Raw genomic sequence first — 8444 nt, 5'->3', positions numbered from 1 at the left:
ACACACACACACACATACACTCGCCTGCATGCACACATGCACACATGCATACACACACACACACACACACACACACACACACACACACACTCAGCAGGCAGGTGAGAATCAGAGCGAAGCAGCTGAGAGGTGACATCTGGTAGGTGAGAGGTCAGCAAGTGAAGGATTTGCCAAGAGCGCTAGCTCATCCTCATATCTCCCCCTGATTGAATAAATTCTACACCCACATCCATCTGCAGAGTGTGTGTGTGAGTGTGTGAGTGTGTGTGTGTGTGTGTGTGTGTGTGTGTGTGTGTGTGTGTGTGTGTGTGTGGCTCACTCAATCACTGTTATAGTAGATAAGGTCATGAAATTGTGCACGTTTTTCCACAATCCACACAATCACTCAGACTATACTTCAGCAACATTCACTGAATTCAATGAAGAATTATTTCAACCAAAATCCAGGGCATAATTTCTGTAGCATTGTCATGTTATTTTAGGAAGCCATAAAATGGCTACTTTAGCTGCAACAGTATAATCCACAGTTACCCGTATGTGAAATGGGCTTGATAGACATGTCCCCAAACAGCCCTCAAGCTTTTAACTCAAAACAGGATGTGTAAATTAGGCACATTACTAGGTATTCCATTGTTGGCCACTCTGCTTAATGAGCAGACCTGCTTAGTGCCATTGCCAGCAGGTCTTATAGTCTAGACACCCGAAGCTCCTTTTAACTTAGATTGGTTGACCAGAGCTGCTGTACCATCTAAACTCCACTTGGCCTGTTCATCACATAACAACGTTCGTGCTCTGTAATTTGTTTTGGACCGACTACCCTGAGTCACAACAGCTTGACAATGGTCTGTGGGTTGGAAAGTGCGGGTACAATGAAAAAACTGATTGTGGGGTAGGATCTCAATTTGCGTATGAATGAAGAGTTAATTATTCATACGCAGAGGCAGAAATGGTGGGGATGATTTTATTTTGTGCACAATGGGCTCAATGGGATGATTTCGGGTTGGCGTAGGTGCTCCCGAGAGCATAGACAAGGGGATAATGGAGGATCTGAAAATAGACAGGAGAGTATCTTTATTCATCACAAACAAAATGAAATGTCCTCTTCCTACTGGATTCCAGACCCACATCAAAGCTGGCAAAAAATAATAAAGATCAGTGCAGTGTGTGGGCTTTTAAAACGCCAGTAACAACAAGAAACATCAGATCAGTTCCCCGTCAGCTGTTAGCTGTTAGCCACATCATTTATTTTACTGTCTGTTGGCCGGGCCACAACAGCCCTGAGGCAGCACTGTTATTCTTTATCATCATCCTCCATGAGCGATCATCCTCTAACCCTATCCCCTCCCCCCCCCAGGCATCACAAAGTCCCCAGCAGGCCTTGTGTCTGTCTATTGACAGGAAGCAGTGGAGATCCAACAGCGCCCATGGACAAACAACAGCGCTACCCCCAATCTGGACCCCATACCCTGGGCACGGTACCCTACGGAGCTGGGCACTTGGGCTGGCTAATGCTGACCTCAGGCAAGGGCGGGGGGGGGGGGGGCACGACAGAGAGTGAGGGGGCGGCAGGCTCTTCTAACGAGGGAGGGACCATTGAGGGTGTGAGACCGAAGGAGGGGAGATGAATTACACAGCGAGGAGGCAAGAGGCGGCTATAAATACAAACTGGCTGTTGGCTCAGCGGGCAACCTCCAGCCAGGTTGGAGTCGTTTCCATAGCAGTAAATGCCATTTATCTAATGTATTGGCCCATTACGACCTCTCCTTTATATGTTGGTGCTGAGGGATCCCCTGCAGTTTCCCAGCAGGCCATGGCTTCACAATTGATTGGGGAGCCGTTCTATTTCTGCAGACAGACCCTTACTCATGCCCAGCAGCAGCAGCTCTCCGTATATTTCTCTCTTTCTCTCTCTGTCTCTCTCTCTTTCTCTCCCTATATCTCTCTGTTTCTCTCCCTATATTTTTCTCTCTCTGAGGAGTAGCAACGAACGGCATTGTCAGGCAGCTCCTCCAGATCAATAATATCATTCCAACTCAAGCTGAAATCAAAGGCGCAGGTTCTAGCGAACAGTTTCTCCACGGATCATCATAAGCCAATGTTTCCCCCAGTGCTTGTCATTTGCCTTTTCAGTTTTTCTCTGAAATCAACTGTAAAATATATTTGAAATGAATACCTACTATCTAGTAGATGCTTGGTTAAAAAGCTAAATGTGAACTAAGTGCTATAATATTTATTTGGATATTATTTAATAAATATACAGTGGGTTCGGAAAGTATTCAGACCCCCTTAAATCTTTCACTCTGTCATATTGCAGCCATTTGCTAAAATCAATTAATTTCATTTTTTCCCTCGTTCATGCACACACAGCACCCAATATTGTCAGAAAAACACAGACACTGTTGCAGATTTATTACAAAATAAACACTGAAATATCACATGGCCATAAGTATTCAGACCCTTTGCTGTGACACTTGTATATTTAACTCAGGTGCTGTCCAATTCTTCTGATCATCCTTGAGATGGGCCTACACCTTCCTTGGAGTCCAGCTGTGCTTAAATATATTGATTGGACTTGATTGGGAAAAGCACACACCTGTCAATAGAAGACCTTACAGCTCACAGTGTAAAGTCAGAGCAAATGAGAATCATGAGGTCGAAGGAACTGACTGAAGAGCTGAGAGACAGAATTGTGGCAAGGCACAGATCTGGCCAAGGCTACAAAAAAATGTCTGTTGCACTTAAGGTTCCTAAGAGCACAGTGGCCTCCATAATCCTTAAATGGAAGAAGTTTGGGATGACCAGGACTCTTCCTCGAACTGGCCGTCCGGCCAAACTGAGCATCCGGGGGAGAAGAGCCTTGGTGAGAGAGGTAAAGAAGAACCCAAAGATCACTCTGGCTGAGCTCCAGAGATGCAGCGGGGAGATGGGACAAAGTTCTAGAAAGACAACCATCACTGCAGCCCTCCATCAGTCGGGGCTTTATGGCAGAGTGGCCCGACGGAAGCCTCTTCTCAGTGCAAAACACATGAAAGCCCGCATCGAGTTTGCCAAAAAACACCTGAAGGACTCCCAGACTCTGAGAAATAAAATTCTCTGGTCTGATGAGACCAAAATCGAACTTTTTGGTCTTAATTCTAAGCGGTATGTGTGGACAACACCTGGCACTGCTCATCACCTGCCTAATACCATCCCTACAGTGAAGCATGGTGGTGGCAGCATCATGCTGTGGGGGTGTTTTTCAGCTGCAGGGACAGGACGACTGGTTGCAATTGAAGGAAAGATGAATGCAGCCAAGTACATTGATATCCTGGACAAAAACATTTTCCAGAGTGTTCACGACCTCAGAATGGGCCGAAGGTTCACCTTCCAACAAGACAATGATCCCAAGCACACAGCTAAAATAACGAAGGAGTGGTTTCAGAACAACTCTGTGAATGTTCTTGAATGGCCGAGCCAGAGTCCTGACTTAAATCCAATTGAGCATCTTTGGAGAGACCTGAAGATGGCTGTCCACCAACGTTCACCATCCAACCTGACAGAACTGGAGAGGATCTGCAAGGAGGAATGGCAAAAGATCCCCAAATCCAGGTGTGAAAAACTTGTTGGATCATTCCCAAGAAGACTCGTGGCTGTATTGGCTCAAAAAGGTGCTTCTACTCAATACTGAGCAAAGGGTCTGAATACTTATGGCCATGTGATATTTCAGTGTTTATTTTGTAATAAATCTGCAAAAATGTCTGTGTTCACAAGCGATCATAACAACTTGTGTGTTGTCGATTGACGGCCGAGATGACACATGTGCGGTGACAACAATTACAACCATGTCTGTGGTCTGGAATTACTTCACACTTCACACAGACACCAGTAAAACTGCTTGTTGCGAATTTTGCAAAGCAAGTGTTTTCGGTTGGTGGCAGTAGCATTTACATTTTAGTTTAAAAATGCCCTTATTGGTATCGGTATCAGCATTCAAAAGTGGTATCGGAGCATCCCAAGAAATAAGTACGGTATTGACAAACAGGGCCAAGTCTGGTAATCAGTTAGATGCCTTTATGTGAATCCTTTCATTAAGCTGTAACAACAAGGGAAGGGAAGTAATTACTGGATCTCAGTACTTTAAGAGGAACACAAAGAATGGGAAACGTAATCCTGGAGTGCATTAAGTGTCTGTTTATTCCATTACTCGCCCTGCAGCATCATGTTCCTAATGTGATTATTGGACATTTTCACCATTGTCTTTATACCCCCGTGGCTCTACCGAAACACTAATGCTATTCTATAGCCTCCCAAAAAATCCAGATCAGCACATTTCGCCTAATCAAGCCGGTATCCACTATGTTAATTTGCTACAGGATGGGTTGGGTACTTGAGTAGTTTTAGGCTATGAGGTACAATTTCTGTTAGATGTTAAAGTGGAACGTTGATCAGGTTTGCTGCTCTCAAGACCTTGTTGTGGTCGGATAATTCCATAATTCACCCTTGTTGTATTGCTTGAGGTCTTTCTGAAATGCTGAGAGCTGTTGTTTGGTTTATAATGGGCAAATGGCCACTATATTTCCTGGCGAAGCCAATCAATTGAGGTGATTTTAGGGGGATGGGGTAACCCATTGGGGTTGGGCAGATTGGGGGGGGGGGTTGTTACTGTAGGTGGTTGGAGGAGTTGGTAATGGTTGTCTGAGATGAAAAATGTTCTATGTTGTTGTCCTTGAGCTTTAGACCTTGACGTCTTGCACTTAACCTAGTGATCAATCAGAAAGCTTGATGTCTTAACGATTGGTGTGACTGCACCTACACCTCAAACGAGACACTAATGCCGCTTAACGTTTCCCATTACATAGAGTCACCTGCCATAGGCCGGTGAGTGAGTATGACCTCATCACAACAGGGGACACCGTATGGTCACACTATATAGTGTACATAGGTTCCGCTATACCTCTGTAGTAGCCCTGTTATTACTCCGTGACAACATTGAATTATTGTAGTAGGTAGGCCTACATTGTAGAAATGTAGTATTGTAGTAATGTAGAGTATACAGTGCATTCTTCCTATGGAAAGACAATATCTTGTTTGTCATGTAGATGTTTGATGATTTGGTTTTTTTGATAGTATTGTTTGATTACTGTGTTTATAGTGAATCATGGCCAGACCAGAGTGAAATACTGTTTCATGTACATGTAGCCAGGGAAATACTGTTTACATGTAGCCAGGGTAATCTAGCCCCAGCAAACACATACAGCATACAGTAGCAGCAACAGGTTAGCTAACAGGGTGAGGTAGCTTTGTTCAATGCCAAACAGGCAATTAATCTCAAATTCAGCCTTTCTCGTCAAGACTGTTAAGCGGAGATACTGAGTGGGGAGGAATGATTTGATCCAGGGCTTAGCTTATCTTAGTTCAATGAAGCATTGATTGTTTTCTTGGTTGTTTTACTTGGTGTTCAGACTTGCTATTTGATGAATAAGAATCAATGTGCATGCTAACAGTGCATATTCAATGCATCGGTCTCACATGAACAAAATTCCAAGTGGTGTAATTTCTGGTGTATAGGAACACTGTCACCAGGAGTACTCAACATACAAAAACACCTTCCTTACAAAATCTACCACACACTACTGTACCTCCTCTCTTTTACAATCCACAACTCTGCCAAATATGATTACTGTTACCCATTACTGTATGCTTACCTCAGCGCATACAACCTAATGGGAACAAACAAACAACGGTCCCCAAACGTGTCATCTAGGAAAGCCGGGAAGATAAATATTTGATCCTAAAATGTATGTGGTGAGGTGAGGAGATGTCCCCTTAATGGCTTTAACAACCTGGTTCCATCCATCACGTCTGTCAGCTCTGTGGCTCTCTCCTCCTGTGTGTGCCTGCCACCTACCTCCCTCCCTGCTCCTCTGACACCTTCCATAATGGCCCCGCTGTTTAACCTGAACCCTCCTGCTGCTGGAACAGACACTGGACCTTTAATTAGCATCCTAGACTGGCTCCTCTCCTCTATCTTCTCTCTCTCTCTCTCTCTCTCTCTCTCTCTCTCTCTGTCTCTCTCTTTCTATCTCTCTGTCTCTCTTTCTATCTCTCTCTCTCTTTCTCTTTTTTATCACTGCTATAATTCCCCCCTCCCTCATCCCTCCATCCCACCATGCCCTCCATCGCCTCCATCTCTCCTTCCCTCAGGGCTACATGTCGTCACCACGGCGACATTCTCATCACTGTGACCCTCAGCGACCTCGTAAAAGCAAAGTGAACTTTTTTATTTCACCCTTTGTTAAAGGGTAAGATTTAGCGTTGTTACCTGACCCACAATTAACCAACACAGCTTGGATAGTGAAAAGGCACCAAGTCCCAGTGCAAGACCGTATGAGAGAAAACAAGCACAACGCTTTGTTGCTTTTATTGCAACGGCAATTTGATGTGTCTGTAATTGCAGTTATTATGTGGTGATTGCGTTATGTAGATTACACACCTGTTATAGGTCCCCCACAGGCAATTTGGATTCAACTGAGAGCTGGAAAATTATCATGCAACTTCCTTTCAGCATGCATGGCTTGGTTATTTAAACTTTTGTGTAATCACAGGGAGAGATTAAACTCTAAAGCCTATTTAGATGTTCAAGGGGACAAAGTTCTACTTATTTTTGAAAGACATGAGAGTAACTATATAACTAGTAACTATATAATTCAAATGTATAAAATGGGATTAGCAAGCCATCTGTATATGTTGTTTCAACAATGGAGAGCCCTCTAACACACTGTACTTCCTGAGTGTTCTGCCCGGGCTCTGCCCTTATGCACAGTGGGGTACTGTTAAGAAAAGTGGAAAGTGATTTCCTTCCTTTCCTTCACATTCTGTATGGTCTGGATTTCATTGAGAAATATGGTTGTTAAGCAGTGCTGATAAATGTTTGTGAATGAGTGCGCATGTGTACGCTAGAAGTGGACAAGTAATCACCTCAATAAAGTTCAGGTGGTGCTTCCGGAGATGGGTGACGGACACGCGGAATGCTAATGCCGCTACATTAAATTCAAACGTCAGGAAAACCCATGGACTCTTTGTTGAAAAAACTGTTTTGTTTCTGTTACTGGACCTAACAACCAAGAACCACCAAACTTGAACAAACTATTGCATTGACCTCTCAGAGGTGACTATTGCACGCCTCTCTGACATAGCTTCCAGGTTAGGACTAGAGTTTAGACGGCCAAACAAACACCCTAGACTGTTGATGGAACAAGACAGACAGATATGAAATATCAACTATAAAATACAGATACTCTAGACTGGCCGGACAGCCGGTTCAACCGTATGCAACTCCGCAGTTGCCCTCAACACAACAGATGTATTTTATTATTTATAGACAAATACAATTGATGGTTATTATTAATATTTGATTCTTGTGAGAGGTCAAAGGTTAAATACAGAGGACAGCACACTGGCACAGCTCTAAGTATAGTGCAACAGAGACACACCCTCTCTCTCTTCTTCAACTGCAGTCTTCCCTGGGCACTCCGGTGAGAGAGAGAGAGAGAGAGAGAGAGAGAGAGAAAGAGAGAGAGAGAGAGAGAGAGAGAGAGAGAGAGAGAGAGAGAGAGAGAGAGAGAGAGAGAGAGAGAGGGAGAAGGCGAGATACACGGGTATATATATTCACAGGAATACCAGAGCAGCAGTGTTTACACCGGAAGGGTATGATGAAATATTGAAATATTGAACCAGATATGTTATCGCCAACAGGCCCTCATCTGTAGAGAGTCTGTTCCCAGTAATGAGGCTAGTGCAAGTCCTGCACTATAAAGGCAGAGGACAACTACAGGCGTTGCGGAACATTTGGTGTGCAGCACAGCAAGTTGGTCTTCATTGTGCCTTCTTTCAGACTGTTTGATCTGCTGAATAATGTTTATTTTTGATTGAACTTTACAAGAAAGAGATTTTAAAAAGAGAGAGAGAGAGAGAGATACAGGAGGTTCTTCGGTTTCTTGAACAAAGTGTACATGTACAAAGTGATCGTTTTCATTTTACAACTTATTTACATTATTAAACATGATTTGATTATCATAGTGAACGAAACATGCATTCTCGGAGTGATCAAAACATTTGTTCTCTGTGCCCAAGATCAAGACTGTACGTTCACCGACCTCAAACAACTGATATAATCTAATTTAATTGAATAGAGGTTACAGTGCTCAAGTTATCTGACGATATTGCATAAGCTTTCGACTTTCATTCCATTTCACTCTGTTATGTTTTCAATATTTCATACTCCCTCTGACTGACGATGACCGCAGTGAACTTAACTCCAGAAGAAGCATTTGCCAGCACAAGTGCATAATCACATTTGATTATTACCTTGGAGCAGTGGAGGTGAATGCGGGGAATAGAGAATTTGCATAATGTCCATAAGCATCTGAGTCAGGTGAGGGGGCCAGTCATTTCAAATGGACAGG

This window comes from Nansenia antarctica (assembly GCF_963989245.1).
Source record: "Nansenia antarctica genome assembly, chromosome: 9".
NCBI classification, from domain to species: Eukaryota; Metazoa; Chordata; class Actinopteri; order Argentiniformes; family Microstomatidae; genus Nansenia; species Nansenia antarctica.
This window is presented reverse-complemented; position numbering follows the sequence as displayed.